Below are 19,405 nucleotides of genomic sequence, written 5' to 3'. Positions count from 1 at the left end.
TTTGTCAAAGACTTGTCAGAAGAGGATGCCAATTATAGATTTCCTGTTGAGTGTCTTGTTGAGGCTCAAAGCCTAAGCATTAGCAGTCAAGATGTGTGCGTGCATGCGTGCTAAGTTGCTCAGCTGTGTCCGACTCTTTGTGATCTCATAGGTGGTAGCCCTCTCGGCGCCTCTGTCCATGGGATTCTCCAGGCAAGAAAGCTGGAGTGGGTTGTCGATGCCCTCCTCCAGGGGATGTTCCCAACCCAGGGATTGAACCCACAGCTCTTATTTCTCCTGCATAAGCAGGTGGGTTCTTTACCACTAGTGCTACTATGGAGCCTCTTTTTCCCTTTTCTCCCTGGTAAGCCACCAACCAGTTTATCTCTGGTGAAAAAGAGGTAGGTAAGATTGATTTTGTGCAAAGTCAAGTTCACTCTCACCTACTCCTTAAGCGATTTCAGATGGATTTCAGAGGGAAACAGTTTTTAGTTTATTACTAGATACAAAGTTAAAGTCATAGGCTATATAGTTTAAAAGTTCTTGCCCTTGGAAATAATCTTTGAAGACAGGATGGAAAGGGAAGCATTTGGTGTGATGTTGAATGGAACAATCTGCCTTTACTGGGTGTGCCCACTCTCATAGCTGTGGGTGAAGCAGGCCCTCAAATGCTGAACAGAGGCAGGGAGCCCGTGGACCTGATGAGTTGGGTTAACAGGCTGAGATTTTTCTTCTGCTTCCTGAAGATTGCTCTAGTTGTCATCTTACGTTGTCTTTAAGCTTTCAAAAGTTTTATGATTTGTAAAATTAGGAGTACAGTACAAAATTTTTTTAGTTAAAAAGAAAAACATTACCCTAAGTCCCATCAATTGCTGTTAACATTTTGATATATTTCCTTCCAGACTTAATTGATTTTTATGGATAAAAAATATTTGTTTAAATATGGACATACTATTACAGTCCATGTAATTCTCCAGGCCAGAATACTGGTGTGGGCAGCTGTTCCTTTCTTCAGGCGATCTTCCCAACCCAGGGATTGAACCCAGGTCTCCCACATTGCAGGTGGATTCTTTACCAGCTGAGCCACCGGGAAAGCCTAAGAATACTGGAGTGAGTAGCCTATCACTTTTCCAGCGGATCTTCCCGACCCAGGATTCGAACTGGGGTCTCCTTTATTAGCTGAGCTACCAGGGAAGCCCATAATTGATTTTTATGGAGAAAAAAAAATTTTTGGTTAAAATGCAAGGTTGTAATCTACAAAGCTGCGGTGTTTTATGCCATCTTTCATTCCTAAAACCTCTTCATGTGTTATTCTAAATGCTTCATACATACTTTCTGGGATGGTTCGGTGCCCCCATGATCTTAATCTTTTTGGATATTTAAGTAATCCCCTCGTAAATTTTTTTTTTTTTACTGTTAACAAGTTAAATTGATTTAAGTGCTTATCATGTGCCAGGCGCTGTGCTAAACCCTTTACACGATACCGTCAGTTCTGCTATAATGTAAATGCCTTCCTAAAAATCCCTAAACTGTGCAGAATCATGCAGTTAAAATCAGAGGCCTTGTGAGCAAATGGGGATAAGGGTACAACACTCAAAAACTTCACCAACAAATTAGAAGAAATAAAGATTGCCTAAAAAAACAAGTAGCAGAGTTTTATACAAGTTTTGTGGATAAGAAATATAGAATTATGGGGACTTCCATGGTGGTTCAGTGGCCAAGACTCTGCGCTCTGAAGTTAGGTGGCAAATTGGACCCCCGTATGGGACGGACGGGTGTGTCTCAAAGGTTGCTGACAGGCGTCTGAGGGGCCTGTGCCCTCTGTGTGTATTCGTTTGCGTTGGCTCACTTGGGTGAAGTTTTCTGCGTTTACCTCGTGTTTGTGGCAGACAACACATAAGCAGATGTGAATTTAGCATTTTGATAAAATTGTTCCCTGATACATCAGTGGTATTGGAACAAAACTGACATTTTTAACAAGTAAGCATTATAGCAAAACTGACTGTGTATTTTAAATCATCCTTTAGGCTTAACTCCTGGAAGGGAATTATTCCGTGGAAGGAGTGATGCTTCTTTGAGCGTGATTTTTAAAAGAAAATGAGATAAGTTCCTAGCAGCCCCTTTGCCCCCTCGCCCTCACTAAGGGCCATTCCCCCGAGTCCTTTGGGAACCCGGGGCCTTGGCAGCGGCTGCCCTCCGGGTGGGAACCTCAGGTGCCCTCCGCTCAGAGAGCCATTGTTAACCCTGGGGCCACATCCTGCCCCGCCGCCCAGTTCAGACAAAGCTGAGGTTCCCGCCCTCCCCAGCCTGGCAGCTCCTTTCACCTCGACTCTGCCTGAATTTAAAGCCTGGGTTTCCGCTTCCTCCGGGGGCTGCCCAGGTCTCCTCATCCCTGTGCACCTCCCCTTCGCCTCCGGAAAGAGCTCTGCCCCCAGGCTGTAACCTTATTTCCGCTCAGCCTAGTGTTTTTAAACACAAGTCCTTGCTATTGTGAGTGGGTTCCTGGCTGGGTCCGAAAACCAAGGTTACCCGAGCTTCCTGGGGATGTCGCCTGCCCACGGGGTCTAAAGTGGCAGATTTTGCATTGACCTCGCACTGTCTGGGTCTAGAGCAGCTAAGCAATTGCTCAGCCAGCCCTCACCTCCACCCAGTGTCCCCTGGCTTCCTGAAGTTACTCGGACTAGGGGAATATCTCTGTTGTTGGGTCTGAAATAATTTGTGTAAACCACTTAGTCCAGGATGCTGGAAAAGCTTGCATGGGTGTCATCCATTAGCATGTAAATAAGATAAATGAGTGGAGAGTTGACTGCCCCCCCCCACCCGCCCCGTTTTTTTTTTGAGCCTGGTGCACGGCATGAGGGATTCTAGTTCCCTGACCAGGGATTGAACCTGTGTTCCCTGCAGGGGCTGCCGCCAGAAAAGAGCCTGGGATGGGTCACTCCCAGGCCCAGCTGCTGCCAAGGGCGTGGAGCAGGAAGGTTAAAGGACACAGTTGGGGCTCAGGAGGATCAGGATTGCACCTCCAAACAAGTGACTCCCCCTTCTGAGCCTCCAGACTCTTATCTATAAAACAAAGGCGATGATTTGAAAGATAAGATACTTAGAAAGGTGTAATACATTCAGCACCTGATCCCCACCCAGGAAGTGGGCAGGAAAGGAAGATGGTTCATTATTGCTGATGCTCTTGCTATGAAACAAAGAAGGTCCCGACCAATTACTGCAGCTAAGCTGGGGGCAAACAGAAGGACTTCAGTGTTAAGAGCTTGTTTGTTATGCCAGGCTCCCCACCTTGGCACTACTGACATTTGGGGCAGCTCCTTCTTTGTCATGGGGGCTGCCTGTGTGTTATAGGATGTAACAGTATCTCTGGTTTCTACCTACAAAATGACACCACTGCCAGCACCTCCCTCTCCTGCCCCTAGCTAAGACAGCCAAAAATGTCTCTGGACAAGGCCACATGTCCCCTGGGGGGCAAGATCGCTCCTGTGGAGCACTGCTGCCTCCTACAAACAAACGTGCCTGGATTCAGCTCCGCAAACAGCCATGCTCACCTGTGTTTGTCACAGGTGTGTGATACAAGACTTGGGCCTGGCAGCCAGGCAGACCTGACTTTGAATCCTGGCTGCCCTACTTAGCCGCTGTATGAAGTCAGGTGAGTGGCTTGCCTCAGTTTCCCCATGTGTTTGGTGGGGCTGAGACCAACACTCACCCCACTGAGCAGCTGGGAGAATCAGATCAGTAGCTCGTAGGCACACAGGATGAGCCAGCTACCCACCTAACCTGATGCTTTCAAGGCCACACGGGGGAGGAAAGGAAGGTTCTGCCCCGGCAAGAGCACAGGACCACGATGGGACTGGCGGTGAGAGGGGACAGCGTCCACTGGGCAGGGCGGGTGAGATGGGGACAGGACAGACAGATAGAGGGAAGGAAGCCCAGGCCAGGAGAGAGCCAGGCAGTGAGGCCTCAGGTTGTCCCCCGGTAGCCCTTGAGCGTGATAGGGCTTGTGGACTGGTTTGCGTGACTCGCATGGTGGCTGAACCAAATTTGAAGTGATTGCCAGCATTTTGAAATCATGAGCATTCACATAAAAGCCCCGATCAGATATGCTGATATGGCCCGGCATGCACTCATGCGGGGTCATGTCTGCTGGAAGTGAGGAGAATGTCCAAGGGGAATGTAACAGGAGCCACGCACACAACTTAAAGTGTTCTAGTAGACGCACTCCAACAAGGAAAAACACCAGAAGTGAATTTTGATAGTCTATTTTGGTTACCCCAGTATATATCCAAAGTGCTATCATTTCAGCGTGTAATCAACAGAGAAAGAGATATTTAAAGTTCTCATTGCATGCAAAGCCTTTAAAATCTGTGCATTTGGCTTTTACACTGCGTCTTGCTGTGGTCCAGCCGTGGTTCAGATGCTCAGTAGTGGCCTTGGCTCGGTACTGGGCAGCATATATCTGGCTTCTACTGGCTTCTACCACTGTGTGCCCTCCCTGACCCACTGTACGTATTTCATTTGCCTCCTCAAGTCCTGTGTTCAGTGTATTATTTGGGAGCTGGGCTTGGCTTTGGGCAGCTGGCTAGTGCGAGCCGGGTCTAGAGTAGTGCGTGGGAGCCAAGTGAAGAGCGCCTTGGATGGCACGTTCAGGAATGTGGACGTCATGGTTACTGTCCTGCCTGCCCTACCTTGCCAGGGTCTGACCCCGTCCTGAGATCAGCCTCGTGTAGTGTTAGAGGAGAGTGATCTTTGGATAGTTACTGGATAGGGAGTGGTTGGCCCGCACAATTGGGGGATGCCAGATCCAGATGTCCTGGCTGCCCAAGACCAAGGTGACCACTGATGAGTGGCGGCTGGGCCAGAGTGGCCACGGCCTGGTGACTGGAACCAGGGGTAGTAGGTGGACGTGTGGGAGGGAAGGCCAGAGCAGTGGTTGGAGCCCAGGTCAGAGCCCAGGCAGGGAAGTGACTGATGGAAGGTGACCAACCCGAGAAGCAGATGTATGTGGGCATGGAGGGTTCTAGAGAGCTGGGTCAGGAGAGAGCAGAGAGGGTGAGATGGGAAGAGCAGCTCATGTTTGCCAGGGACCAGAGGTGGTCTGGGCACTTGGGTGTGGTCCTGGAGTTGAAGCCCAGCCCTCTCCCTTGCAGGCTGTGTGGTCCTGGAGAAAAGTACTTACCTATGCCGTGGTTTCATTAGCTACACTATAGGGCTTTTTGTCTGAAATAACCCGTGTAAACCACTTAGTCTGGGATGCTGGAAAACCTCATGTGGGTGTTGGCCGTTAGCATGTAAACAAGATAAATGAGTGGGGAGTTGATTTTTTTTTGACCCTGCTACGTGTCATTATAGGATCCTAGTTCCCTGACCAGGGATCAAACGCGTGCCCCCTGTAATGGAAGCAGAATCTTAACCATGGACTGCCAGGGAAGTGCCCCTCCCTTCTTGTCTATCGTTTATTCTACTGGACTCTAGGAGACTATTCTCACAGTCCACTAGACCTGGGAGTAGCCTCACCTGATGAAGCAGAGGCCCAGAGAGGGACAATGACCTGCTCAGCATCACAGAGCTCTTCCATGGCAAAGTTGGGACTTAAACCCAGGTATCTCTGGCCAGAAGCCTGTGCCTTTTCTGCTGTGCAGCTTGGAGGGGGAGACAAGGGGGCTTATCGGGAGGAGAGGGTCCAGGGTGCCTTCACTGTGGTATCTCTGGCAGCGCTGACATTTGTGAGCCCAGGAATGGGCCATTCTTCCGGCCTGCCTCAGCCTCCACTGGATCTGAGCCCCAGGACGGCGGTGGTGGCCTCTCATGCAGAGGAAGTGGTGACAGTCACGGGCAGGGTGAGCAGAGGAAGTGGCAGGGGAAGGGGCTGGCGTGGGGGAAAGCTGGGTGCCCCTGGGGCCCTGGCGGGGGTGGGCTGCTGGTGCCCCAGGATCCGAAAGCGCTGAGCACTCCTGTGGGCGGGCAGGGGGCGTGTCACAGGGCTGCCTCCTCCTGCCCCTCCGCCTCGTGCTCACTCTTCTTTCTCTTCCCCTTTCTTTCTGCTTTCCCCTTTACTACATTTTTTTTCTTCCTTCTCCTATAGGTTTTTTTTTTTTCCTCTTTAATAACAGGCTGTACCAGAACCAGAATCCAGGCTCTAAGGGTGGAGGGCGTGGAGGGACTGAAGACTTAGCATGAGCCAACCTCACCATCTAAGGGAAGATGGGGGCCACTGAGAGGAACTGAAGGAATCTCAGCCTCTCTGCCTCAGGGCCTTTGCACTTGCTGGTTATGCTGCCAGCCACTCTTGTGTGGCTGCACAGCTGGCTCCTTCTTGTCCTGTGGGTCTCCACTCCCCTGTTCCCTCCTGACCAGTGACGGCTCCCTGCTGATTTCCTTCAGAGCCCCTGTCACAAACGGATTCTCTTGTCTGTCACGTTATTTATTTTCTTTCTTCAGAGGATGTAAAGTCCTGGAGAGCAGGGAGTAATCAATCCATCTTTCGTGGATAATAGATACGTGGTAGATACTGAGTTCGGAGAAGGCAGTGGCACTCCACTCCAGTACTCTTGCCTGGCAAATCCCATGGATGGAGGGGCCTGGTAGGCTGCAGCCCATGGGGTTGCTCAGAGTCGGACACGACTGAGCGACTTCACTTTCACTTTTCACTTTCATGCATTGGAGAAGGAAATGGCAACCCACTCCAGAGTTCTTGCCTGGAGAATCCCAGGGATGGGGGAGCCTGGTAGGCTGCCGTCTATGGACACGACTGAAACGACTTAGTAGTAGCAGTAGATACTGAGTTAATAACTGCTGCATAAGTGAATGATGAATAGTGAAGGCCAGTCCTAGCTCCCCGCCCGCCCCAGCCAGCACTTGTGATGGGTGCCGGCCCTGAAATCAGTTCTAGGCTTTCTCCTGGCTTCCCCTGCTGTGTGCTGTATGACCTTGGGAAAGTCACCTCTGCTCTTTGAGTCTCAGTATCTTGAGCTGTAAAACGAGGATCAAAGTAGTGCTTCCCTCAGAGATTGTGAGGATGGAGATGTGTGGCCAGCCCTAACACGGCGCCCAGCGTGGAGGAAGAAGAGGTGGATGGGAATGTCATCACTGTGGTTCTCTGCTGGTTGACCAGTTGCCTGGCCCAGCTCTCTGAGGATTAACAAAGGCAGAGTCCCCTGAGGCCCCTCGTCCAGCTCCGCTTGTCTGTCACGCTGGAGGCTGCTCCTGGGTAGATGCTGGTGTTCAGGTCTTGGGAATCAGCCTAAAATCTACTGCTGGGTTATTATTATTTAAAAACAATTTTATTTATTTATCGTTGGCTGTGTTGGGTCTTTGTTGCTATGTGGGCTTTCCTCTCGTTGCAGAGAGTGGGGGCTGCTCTCCAGCTGCGGTGCTCCGGGTGCTTACTGAGGGGTCTCCTCTTGTGGACCCAGGCTCTAGGGGCTGCGGGCTTCAGGAGCGGTGACGTGTGGGCTCAGTGGTTGCAGCTCATGGGCTCTGGAGCACAGGCTGGGTAGTTGAGGCGCGTGGGCTTGGCTGCTCTGTGGCATGTGGGATCTTCCCGGACCAGGGCCGGAACCCATGTCTCCTGCATTGGCAGGTGAACTCTTTCCCAGTGAGCCCCTGCCGCTGGGCTGTGAGGATGAACGTGATTCAGTAAAGAGGCTCTTTACTGGCCCCCTTGGGGAAGTTTGCTGCCCGGCAAGTTCTGTGCCCGCCCCCCGGCCCGCTGGCCCAGCGCAGGCGAGGCCACCCCGGGTGTCTGGAAGAGCGGCAGTCACGTCCTGGGGAGCAGCCGGCGCCACTGCCTCGCTCCCCTTCGCCCTCCTTCCTGGAAAGCTCTGGCCTGGCGTGTCTGGCGTCCCAGACCCAACTCTTGGCCCTCTGAGGAGGTTCCCACAGAGCTGGCTTTGTCACCCTGAGGAATGGCCCTGACGGAGCTGGCATGCCTCTCTGTTGGGCTTTGAGTTTCCTTCTACCTTCGATTTGCCTCTTGGTCGGCTCTGCTGCCAGACTGGTGAGGCCTAGATCTTTCTCGAGCCTTCTTTTCCCTCGGGTGCCCTTAACATCCCTAGCCCCACTCTGAGGTGACAGCTGGGGCTGAGGAGCAGTGACTGGTGTGCTTCTGTTCATGAAGAATCTGGACCCCAGGTGCCAGTGCCAGCCTCTGTCACTTGTCCTGAGTCTCCAGTCTGTATGCAGGACCAACTCCTGGGGCCAGCAGGGTGTACTTCGGAAGGCCCCGGAACCGCTCCGTACCTCCTGCAAGAGCCTTCCTCAGAGGCTCCGGACTTGGGGATGCTCTTCACCCTGTGAGTCGCAGGAAGGCTGCTGTCTTCACTGTGTGACTTGGGCTAGTGAAGCTATCCCTCTGAGCATCCTAAGCTTCTTTTCCTTCTGGAAAATGGGGAGAATACAGTCCCTCTCACAAGCAGGACCAAAGAGTCTTTGCACCTGTGATCTTATAAGACCAGTTCCCAAGGGCACCCAGCCAGGACTCAGCAGAACTGACCCAGGCGTGGCTTCACATCTCAGACCTATCCAGGGTCCCTGCCTGTGTGACCTGTGAGGGGTGCAGTGGCCCTGCTGTTTGGAGACCTGTCTGGCTGTCTGTAGATCGCGTCTCAGGCTTTTGAACACAGCACATGTGACCAGGATAGACAGTCCAGTGACGGGATTGGTTAGATCTGTGGTGGACCCACCATTCAGTCTGCAGTAGTTGGAGAGGATGCTGTGGAAGAGTGTTTTGTGATCTGAACAGCTGGTCATGGCATATTGCCAAGTAAAAAGGAGAATGCCATATCAGTGTATACAGTTAAATCCCATTTTTGTGAAGTATGCAAAAATACATTAGTGGGGAGGAAAAAAAAAAAAGCATGAGTGAGTTACTGTGGAATGCACACTATGATTGAGTTCTGCTCCTAGCATCTTTGACGCATTAACTCACTGAATGCTCATAGCAGCCCATGAGGCCGGAACTGTTAACATCTTTGTTGTTCTAAGTAGGAAATGAGGGGCAGAGTGGTCACCTAAGTCCCCTGGGACCACACAGCTGGGAAGTGCTGGCGTGGACTTGCCAGACAAGTCTAGGTACATCCATACCGTGGAATCCTGGGAGGAGGTGCTCCAAGATGCTGAAGGCGGTTATCTCTGGGATGATGCCTTGTTTGATTTCCTTCTTGGTACCATTATATTTTGAAGATGTTCTTTAATGAGTACATAATTCTTTTTTTTAAAAATAACAGGTAAGATGTTTTGGCACCATTAAAAGTCTTGATTTTTAAACAGATTCTTGGACTGGCGGGTCATATCCATCAGCCTGTTCAACTTCAACACCTGTTTCATCCCCGGGACATTTTCCAGAACTCTTGCATTCACCGTGGATTCTCCATGAGCTTTCCCAATTCAAACCTGCTGTTCTTCAGCATTTTTACTTTTCTAACAAAGACATCATGGAGTGGATAAAGAGATTTACAGGCCTTTTCTGTGTCTTTTCCAGTGTGTCTGGAATCAGTCTGTTGATGACATCTTTCAAGTTTTGTCTGCACCTCTCGAGTCATGATTTCCATCATCTTATGGACCTGGCAGACCTGCTGGTGCTGGGCATAGGAGATCTTCCAAATCTGATTGTTGCGTCTTTTAGTAAAACCCACACAGGATAGGTGAAGCAGATAACCCTCGGTAGTCTTGACATCACTGTGAACTCCAGTCACGGTCTGCCCTGTTTTGGTCACGGAACACGTTTTGTAGTGGGTAAGATCCATGCCGTGGCTCTTAGGCAGGCAGTTTTTTTGCTCTGAACATCCTCAGTAGGTAGCTTGAATTTTCTAAATGCAGCTTCATGATTCTGCAGATCAGCCAAGCTCACTTCAAAAACACAAGTCTTGGAACTTCTCTGGTGGTTCAGTAGCTAAGACTCCAGGCTCTCAATCCAGGAGTCCTGATCAGGGAACTAGATCCCACACGCTACAACTAAGACCCAGCACAGCCAAATAAATAAAAATCAATGTTAAAAAAAAAAACCCAAAACACAACCCCTGAGGCTGTCAGTGCGATTTTGTCTCCTTGAGTTCTCGTGACTCATGCTCCCCAGCATTTCTTATATTCAGCATTGCTGGTGCTTTCATGTCATAGCAGTCTTTCTTAGCAAACAGGTCAACCACTTTCCTCTTGGCTCCCTTTTTACCTCCTTTCATAAGGCACTTGTTCTTGTTGACCGCCATGGTGCTCAGAGAGCCAAAAGGTACATAATGCTTTTGGAATAATAATAATTAAAAAAACCCAGCACACACAGTATTGTTAATTGAAACCACAGGGCAGCCTCAACTCCTCTGAGATTTGGGACTGACTGGAAAACAGGGTTGATAAGAGTACGTGACTCCCAGGTCGTGTGAAGATTGAGTGAAGTGCCTGGCCTGGTGCAGGGAGCATGTTGTTGCTCAGTCACTAAGTCGTGTCCCGCTCTTTGCGACCCCATGGACTGCAGCCCGCCATACTTCCCGGTCCTTTGCTGTCTGCCAGAGCTTGCTCAAACTCATGTCCATTGAGTCGACGGTGCCATCCAATCGTCTCATCCTCTGTCATCCCCTTCTCCTCCTGCCCTCAGCCTTTCCCAACATGAGGGTCTTTTCCAGTGAGTTGGCTTTTCACATCAGGGCCTGGATAAAGGTGCTTCCTTCCCCTGTGCTCGTGACCCAGGCTGCCCGCCCCCGCCCGTGACTCAGCACTCTGCCCTCTGAGTAGAGGGAGCTTGAGACAGGTGGGAGCAGGAGTCTCAGGAGGCAGAGCCCCTGTCACCTGTCCCACTTCCTCTATCTGGTCCACGGGGTTGGATTCCCTAGCACTTTGGAAGATCTGAGAGCCGAAAGCTCCCACATCCTCAGCCAAGTTGGCCAGGTTGCATGGGTTTTTGGCCAAGGCCTTGGTGTGGTATCTTCAGGGCCAATCCTGTTTGGGTTTTACTGTTTTATTTGCTGGCCCAGAAGGGTTCTGAGGCTTGGCATTTCCCTGCTGTGCCAGCATGGCCTGCCAGGGTTCTCTTCCCCGAGGGAGTGAGAGATTGAATGCCTGTCTTTAAAGCCGTGTCACTCTCTGCTTTTGTGCTTCATGCTCTTGGCCCTCCTTAAGTGTCACTTGTTCTGAAACTCAGCCGTTTCGTTTCTCACTGAACTGAAACTTGGCCTGGCGATTATTGATCAGGAAGTGGTTTCCTGTCATTAATTGTGTATGTCCAGGCCCAGCCAAAGGCTTTGGCTCCCCCAAGGTAAAGAGGGCCTATCTTCCAAAACCAGAGACTAGATTAGATTCAGGAATCTCAGTGTGTTAAGGAGACAGTGGACTTCTTGTCACTTTCCTTTCTTACCTGGAGGGCCTTACTTCTGTCTGTTTACAAGGAGATACACACACCAGTTCATCTACCCATCCATTCATCTACCCATCCATCTGTCTATTATTTTAAAATACATATTGGCCAGACAGAGTAACGTTAATAATATTATTAATAATTAACATTATTAATAATACATTGGTGAACAAGATAAACGTGGTTTTAGGCCTTTAAAAACCAAAAATACACAGTGCTAGGTGAAGGCAGTAACACCCAGCAGGCTGGTGTCCGTAGGAGCCAGCAACAAGGTGGTCTCTGGTGCCTTTGGGAAGAGAGGAAGATCTGATGCCGGTCTACTCCCTAGACACACCTTCACTCCTTTACCCCTCTCTCTCGTACGTCTCTTCTCCCATCCACTGATTTTCCCTCTTACTCAGTGTGTCATTCATCTGTCAGTCTGTCCATCTCTCCGTCAGCCCATTTGCTCATCTTCCTATCCACCTATCCATCCATCCTCCCACACACCCATCCTTTCATACACTCTCCCTCCTACCCATTTTCCCACCCATCCATCCATCCACAGTATAGTATTCTATACATCTATACCTACGCCCCTAACACCCACCCGCTTCCTGTTTGTCCATCCACTTTCCCATCTGCCCAGCCGTTCTCTCATCTGCTCATATACCCACCACCCATGTTCCCATCCACCCACTGGCTGTTCTGGAACAGGTTGTATGGGATAGGACAAGACGAATCAGAGATGGGCTTTAGCTTTGCAGGACTCACAGTCAGGTCAGAGAGAGAATCTGTGAACACAAAGGACTGTGGAGGACTTCCGTGGTGGTATGGTGGTTAAGAATCCACCTGCCAATGCAGGGGACACAAGTTTGATGCCTGGTCCAGGAAGACCCCACAGGCCCCAGAGCAATAAGCCTGTGCACCACGCCTGCTGAGCCCGTGCTCTAGGGCCTGTGCTCTGCAACAAGAGAGGCCACCGCAGTGAGAGGCCCTGCAGCCAGACAGTAGCCCCACTCACCAGGAGTAGAGAAAGCCCATGCACAGCAACAAAGACCCCAGATAAAAGGACTGTGGCTCCAGGTGGACTGTGATGAGAGCCCTAGTAAGGTGAAGAAGTTCTAGCAGGGGATGGGAGCTGGGGTTCTGGGAACATCTCACAGAGCAGGCTGGGGTTGAGTTAGACTTTGTGGAGTGGTTAAACACAGGTATGGCGAAGGCACTCCCCATGGAGGAAGGAGCATCAAGCAAGGCCTGGAAGTAGGGGGCCTCAGGCATTGGCTGTCGCAGGAGGGGATTGCAGGGGAGCAATGGGGTCCTGGAAGAGTGGAAGGGGCAGATCACCAGGGCCAGGGGCACCAAGCCCCGGAATTTGGGCTTTATCACGTCGGCAGAAGGGAGCCATTGAGGGCTCATCCTAAGAGGGTCTCCAGTATAAGGCAGCGAGGGAGACGGGAGAAAGGGACTGGTGTACACAGCCGCTGGGCAGGAGCTCCTGGAGAGTGTCCTCTGGAGGGGAAAGCGCACCAGGCACAGGGTTGGACCTGAGCGGAGTCCTGGCAGCCACTTCCTAGCTGTGTGACCTGGGCCAAGTCACCCTCCCTACCTGGGCCTGTTTCCTATTCAACAGGAAGAGATGGCAGGGCTTTGCATCTCTTGTGGACCCATGCTGGCTAAGGTGGGATACTCCTTATCCTGCCTCAAGAGGCCATAGGAGGCCTTGGCAGGCCCTTTGGCATCTTGGCCCCCAAGGACTCAAGCCTCGGGAAGGCGGGGCTGCGGTGCTGTGGCTCCACTCTGCCCCCCACTCATGCCTGCCAGCCCAGGGCGGTGGCAGCGTCTGAGCCCGAGGCCACGACTGCCACCCATCCTGTCCACGGCCCGTGGACCACCCTGCTCGAGTTGATGTTGAGCCCTTCCCTTACACGTGGCGGGTTTCAATGTGACCCTGGTTTCCTCCAGGGCCCAACTTCCTCCTTCCTTAATTGAGAGTTGAAGGTTTCCCCACGATTGGTGACCGTTGTCACCACGCAAAGATTGACTGTGTGCAGGCAGGGACAGCCCAGCTGGACACTGTGGGGCGCAGACCAGCCCCTCCTTGGCTCCAGTGGCCTCAACCTCTCTGGACACAGGCCTGGCTCGGTGTCCAGAGTCAGTCAGGGGGACGAGGGAAACAGAGACCTTTTGCCTTGACTGTTCCTTTCTTTGGCTCTGACCTGCTGGCCGTGGCTGCTCATCTGACAGGTCAGCTGCGAGCCTTTGCTCACGCCTGCCGCCCAGCCAGGTTGCTAGGCAACCTCACAACTGATCCCCACCCAAGGTTCTTCTTCCCCCTCTCTGCACTCAAGCTTTTTGTTCCTTCCTAGAAAAAGAAATGCGTGTTTTTGAGACTGGAGCTGGTACACTCGAGTGTGGTGGATGCTCCCTCACCTCTGTGAGAATGCCTTTTCTGCCAGGCGCAGCCTCAAGTGCAGACCTGCCCACTTACTGGAACTTTCTGCAGTGATGAGGCTGTTCTGTATCTGCTCTGTTCAGTATGGTAGCTACTGTTCACTGGGGTTAATGTAACCGGGAAACTACATTTTAAGTTTCAGCACCTGAGACTAGTAGCTACCATCCTGATAGTGCAGTTCAGGGGGGTTCCTGAGAGGACAGGTGCTCATCCCTGGAAGCATTTAAAGCAAGTTCTGGATGAAAGGGCCACTTTCTGTGCCTCAACCCCAGTCAGTCCTCACCAAGACCCCTGTGGCTGATTGCTAGATGTCCATTGAGTGAAGATCACCTTTAGAAACCACTTGGATTCCTTAATCTGTGTTTCAGAACCTCCTGGTCCAGAAAGTGAAGTGTGAAAGTGTTAATCGCTCAGTTGTGTCCAACTCTTGGCGACCCCATGGGCTGTAGCCTGCCAGGCTCCTCTGTCTATGGGGTTCTCCAGGCAAGAACACTGGAGTAGATTGCCGTTCCCTTCCTCGGGGAATCGAACCTGGGTCTCCCGCAGTACAGGCAGATTCAGTTATAGCTTAGTTATAATTTTATCATCCAGCTTCATTTACTTATTATTATGGCTTAATTATCTTTTTCTTATTACTGTATTATTTTCCTATTTATCATTTTAAAGGATTGCTTAATATCCCACTAAGTTAATTTAACCATCATCCTTGGGTTGAATATTTAGGTTATTCCCTCTTTGTTTGCGATTATTGTGGGCTAATGTGAATTGGACCCTAGTACACTTATTTTGTTGTCTTTTTCGGAATTATTTCCTGGCCTTACCATCTCAGGAGTGAGTGCTAATCGGCTTAAAAGGTATTTTCTAGGCTCTGAAAATCTGTTGCCAGTTTTGATCTTGATGAGACTGAATCTGTCTATGTTCTCATCAATAATGAATTTCCCTATTTTACCATTTGTTTGCTTACCAGCATTGGAGGTTGTCATTTTTCCTTCTTTGTTAATTTAAAAGTGTAATGTGACTTTCTCTGCTTTTGGGGAGGAAGAGTCTTGTGGCGGAAGAATCTGTTTGCCTGGGGCCTGTGAGCAACTGCATTTCCCATGTGGGTTGCTGATCCCATTTTATCCGTCAGGCCCTCTGAGAAGCCTCAGAACAGGTCACTTTGTAGATGATGGTGCCGTTGGGAGTGAAGGTGGTTCTCATTACACAAGTGTTGCATGGTGAAGTATTTTCATAGGTGTCTACTGTCAGCTGGAACAGCCCCAGAGTTGGGGGCTCATTTCCTTTTTGGTGGCAAAAGACAGTCATCCCAAAGGGAGTCTAAGGCAGGGCCTGCTTCAGGACCGGCTGGCTCCAGGTGTCCCACAGACCCTCAGTGTGTGTCTTCCTCCATTGTGGCCTCCCCGGTCTTGGCCTCATCCTCAGGCAGGCTCTCCAAAGGGGTGGCAAGATGGGCTGCAAGACCCTCTAGCCTTCCCATCTTACAGTTTAGCAACCCAAGAGAAAGAAAAAAAGATGTATAAGGCGATAAGTTTAGCAAAAAATTAAAAAACAAAAAACAAAAGACCACTTGGGTACAACCCTGTTGGCCTGCCACTGGGTGTGACTGAGAGGGGTCAAGACTGAGTGGCTGGGCTGGGCTGTGTGCCAGGACTGGGTGGGCTCAGCCCCTCATGAATCTCTTGCACGAAGAGTGAAAGAGAGGCAGTTCCCAAAAGCAACTGGTGCTGTGAGTCCTCAGAGGAAAACGGATGCAGGCCAGTCCCCCTGCTGCCCCGCTTTAGGATTCATTTCCAGGCAGCTCCATGGGCTCCCAGGCCTGAAGTGAGTGGCGCCCCGGGAACAGGAACCCCCCCACCCCCCTCCAGTCAGGCCCTTCAGCTTTTGTGCTCTCGTTTACTCTGTTTGGTTCTGCAGATAACACAGTCACCGCAGACTGCACTCTGGGCACTGCATAACCTTCACAAACTCAGTTTCCCCAGCTGCAGACTGGGGACTGGGAGCTGGGGTTTGAGAGGGGCGACTGATGTTCTTTCTGGTCGCTGTGTTCTGTGATATCAGTCCTTTCCCCGGAGGAGGGGGAGGGCGGGACACAGCGGTCAGCCTGCAGCCAGGAGGGCAGGGAGGGCCTGGGGGCCGTCCCCAGCTGGCGGCGGCTGTGTGGGTGACTTTCAGGAAGCCCTCAGCCCCTGGCTGGGCCCCTTGGCTTGGGCGGGGCTTCTGCTGGAAGGGTGGTTCCCGCCTCCTTGGGGCCGGGCCCGTGCTGCACAAGGGGGAGGATTGTTCCCAGAGAGGTGCCTGGGCGGGAAACACAAGTGGCCACTGTGTGTCTGCTCTCAGGGTGTGGGGCGAGGCGCTAGTCACCGCTGGCCAGCAGTGCAGGGCTGGGTGGGGGCTCTTGCCGTCCGTCCTTCCCTGGACCCCAGTCTCGCTTCAGTCGGTGGGAGACGGACGTCAGAGGCCACAGATGGCCGTTTGTTCTTTGTATGACTTCTTGTCTGTCAACTCCCACTGTGTCCCATCCACGTGGACAACCTTTAGCTTTCCAGTACCCACCCACTCCCCACGCTGCCCTCACATCAGACTCTGGAGAGAGCTTGGCTATCGTGTCCCCTTTCTCCTACTGCAGAATTTACAGGAACCTCTGGCAAAATGGTCAGGAATATGGATTTTGAAGTCACGTGGGCTTCTATTTAACTTCCAGCCCTGCTCTTTTACCTGCTCTGTGACCTTGAGCAAATGACTTCACCTCTCTGGGCATCAGTTTTCTTGCATATATAAAATGAGGCTCTTATAGATGTATGTATTCTCAAGTTCCAGACCAAGAGAAGCCAAGCTGCTTTCATCTGCTCCATCCTACAACCTCATGTTAGAACTTAAGGGCAGTCACTGTGTCTTCTGCACCGAATAGGAAACCTGAATGTCCATCACTGTGTTCTCTACAAGTTTTGTGAACCTGAACAGACTTAATCACAATGCAATGATAAATAATGGCCCTAATGTCTACCAAAAGGAGACACAAAGTTCAGAAATGCATTTTGAAATGTCAAACAAGGAATAAATCACATTCAGGATCATTTTAATGTTAGGTATTTTATTATATGGATTTATTCTATGTTATGCATTATTTAATATGTACACATTTATGGTATATGTCTACATGTATATACATAGCTAGTATACTAGTATCTCAGCATATTTGAATACTTTAATTCTTTCTAGGTGAAAGAGTTTACAAAATATCTTTTTTCCTACTGCTTGCTTGTTCACCCTATTTGATTAAAAGTAACAATTTTTGCTGAAAGAAAAAAGAGGCTCTTAATAATACAATGCTCTTGTAAAAATTAAATGAGGGGATCTAGCAGTGTCTTCTTGGACCCTCTCTAAGCTCTGCTACTTTGGAGTTAGTTTCGCTTTCAGGCTCCCCTGGGAGCATGATGACCTGGCAGCTTGACTGTGGTAGGCAGTGCCAGAGGCTAGCAGTGAAAGAGAGCTTAGGGCAGTCTTCTGAGATTGCATTTCATTGGCTGACTTGATCACATGTCTGTCCTTGAACCAATCACTGTGGTAAGACGGAATGCAGTGTACTGACTGGACGGCATAAATCATCTACCTGCTTCTAGATATGGTGATGGGATCAGCCCCATTACAGCTTGGGGATGGGGAATGAGAATGGGTTGGCTCCTCTGAAGAAAGATCAGGGGAGGGTGAGTTATGTTATGGGAGGGCAATAATTCCAACCTTTGGGAAGAAATTCTTCAGTGGAAAAGTGCCTCACAAATAATAGGCACTCCGTAAATGATGCTTGAATGAATGAATGGGGAATAAACTGATTCCCACCAGCCTAGTGTAGTAAAGAACACTGAACTGGGAGTAAGACCACTGCGGCTCCCAGTCCTGGGTGGGTCCTGATATCTCTCTGAGCCTCAGTGTGCTCATCTGGGAAATGGGCGTGAAGGCTGATACCTCACTCCTGGGCAGATTAAATCCTGGCTCTCTAGTCCTCTGCAGCTACCAAGCACTCTGACCATGAGTGGTTGCTATTGGCGGTGGTTGTCGCTTATCTTTAGCAAAGGGAGGTGGCACAGGGAACACTGGGCCCTTGCTAGGACGGGCATGCTGAGAAGTGATGTAGAGCTCAAGCTCTCTGAGATAGTCAGGCTGGAATTTGGATTCACCCTTCAACCCCCCATCTGCTGTGTGACCTGAGGCATTTACTGTGACTCTCTGAATCTGTTTCCTCATCTGTACACTGGGAATGCCGGTATTTGTCTCTAAGGGCTGTGTTGAAGATGAAGTGAGAAATCCTACTTAAGGCCTGTCCCAGCACATAGTGAGTGCTCAGACGGTGTTAACTGTTTTATGATCAGCGATCATTACTCCTCTGTGGCCTTCAGGTGATAAACTCCTGCTGCCGTCTGCACACTGGCACTTGCCCTCTGCCTCTATGAGGATTCAGTTATGAGCTGCTGATCTTCAGCATCCCCTGGGGGAGTGCAGAGTGGAGATCAGAAACCAGGCACTCTGTGCGCTGGGAACAACTGGCAGAACAGGTCTTCAGGTAGATGTTTCCAAGAGACAATTTTAAGAGTAAAATCTTGCATCTTCTCATATCTAGAAAAGCACTAAAATCTTTCATGGTGATGTCAGTTTTTCGTGACTAGCAGAGATCTTCTGCCAAAAATATGTGCTTGATTGCACGTACTCCTCTTTCATCAAAATCACATACATACTGGCCTTCCCCCAGCCTCCTTGGGGCTGTCTGAAATGCTGTCTCCCGGGCTATAGTCCTCATTTTGCCTCAAATAAAACTTAGCTCACAACCCCCACGCTGTGCATTTTTTTCAGATGACACTGCCTTAACCAGGCTATTAGAGCATTTAATTTGGCCAGGTCACTTCGCGTGCCATGGTTGTTGCCAGCCCCGTCCTGGCAGGCTGTGGGTCTCTGTGAAATCAGAGAGAGGTGCTGGGGCGGGCATTCCTCCGTGTCCATGTTGGCGCCCCACCTGAGGCTGGACCCTGTGGTCAGTGCTGCCCTTCAAGGTGGAGGGCAGGACAGGTTTAATGCTCTCCCAGAAAACAGCCCCTGCCTGGGCCTCTTCTACCTGCAGGAGAGAAGAGTCCTTTAAAGGAAACCCAGGAAAAGGTGACTGTAGCCTCCTTTGCCAGCTCTCAGGAGTGAGAGATGGATGAATGAAGGCAGCCTTTGCTAGCTTAGCTCTCCCTGTGCTGCTGTGGCGGGGGACCAGGAGGGCGTGGCCACGGGGGTTGCCTCGGTCACCTGGCTCTCGCTGTAGCTGCTTGTGAAGCCCTCTACTGTCTCTTCTGTAAATGAGCAGGGTGGGCCTTAGTTTTGCTTCTGGACAGGAGGAGCGTGGGTGCTGCACTGTGAAAGGATGCGTTGATGGTCTTCTAGTGGGACCGAAAAAACCAGCTCTACAAGAAATGAGGGGGCAGGCACATCACCAGTTAAGAGTGTGTGTGTGTGTGTGTGTGTGTGTGTGTGTGTCCGTTGATGGTCTTCTAGTGGGACAGAAGAAACCAGCTCTACAAGAAATGAAGGGGCAGGCACATCACCAGTTAAGTGTGTGTGTGTGTGTGTGTGTGTGTGTGTGTGCGTTGATGGTCTTCTAGTGGGACCGAAAAAAC

General features: G+C 50.7%; 1 protein-coding gene and 1 pseudogene across 1 annotated transcript in view; one reads left to right on the top strand and one right to left on the bottom strand.

Moving 5' to 3' along the window:
• Positions 1–19,405, top strand: part of STK10 (serine/threonine kinase 10) — a 124,948-nt gene that overhangs the window by 3,341 nt on the left and 102,202 nt on the right. The gene's annotated exons all lie outside the window — the stretch shown is intronic.
• Positions 8,938–11,395, bottom strand: LOC133233416 (small ribosomal subunit protein eS1-like; annotated as a pseudogene).

This window comes from Bos javanicus, chromosome 20 (genome assembly GCF_032452875.1).
Source record: "Bos javanicus breed banteng chromosome 20, ARS-OSU_banteng_1.0, whole genome shotgun sequence".
In the NCBI taxonomy this organism is placed as follows: Eukaryota; Metazoa; Chordata; class Mammalia; order Artiodactyla; family Bovidae; genus Bos; species Bos javanicus.
This window is presented reverse-complemented; position numbering and strand designations above follow the sequence as displayed.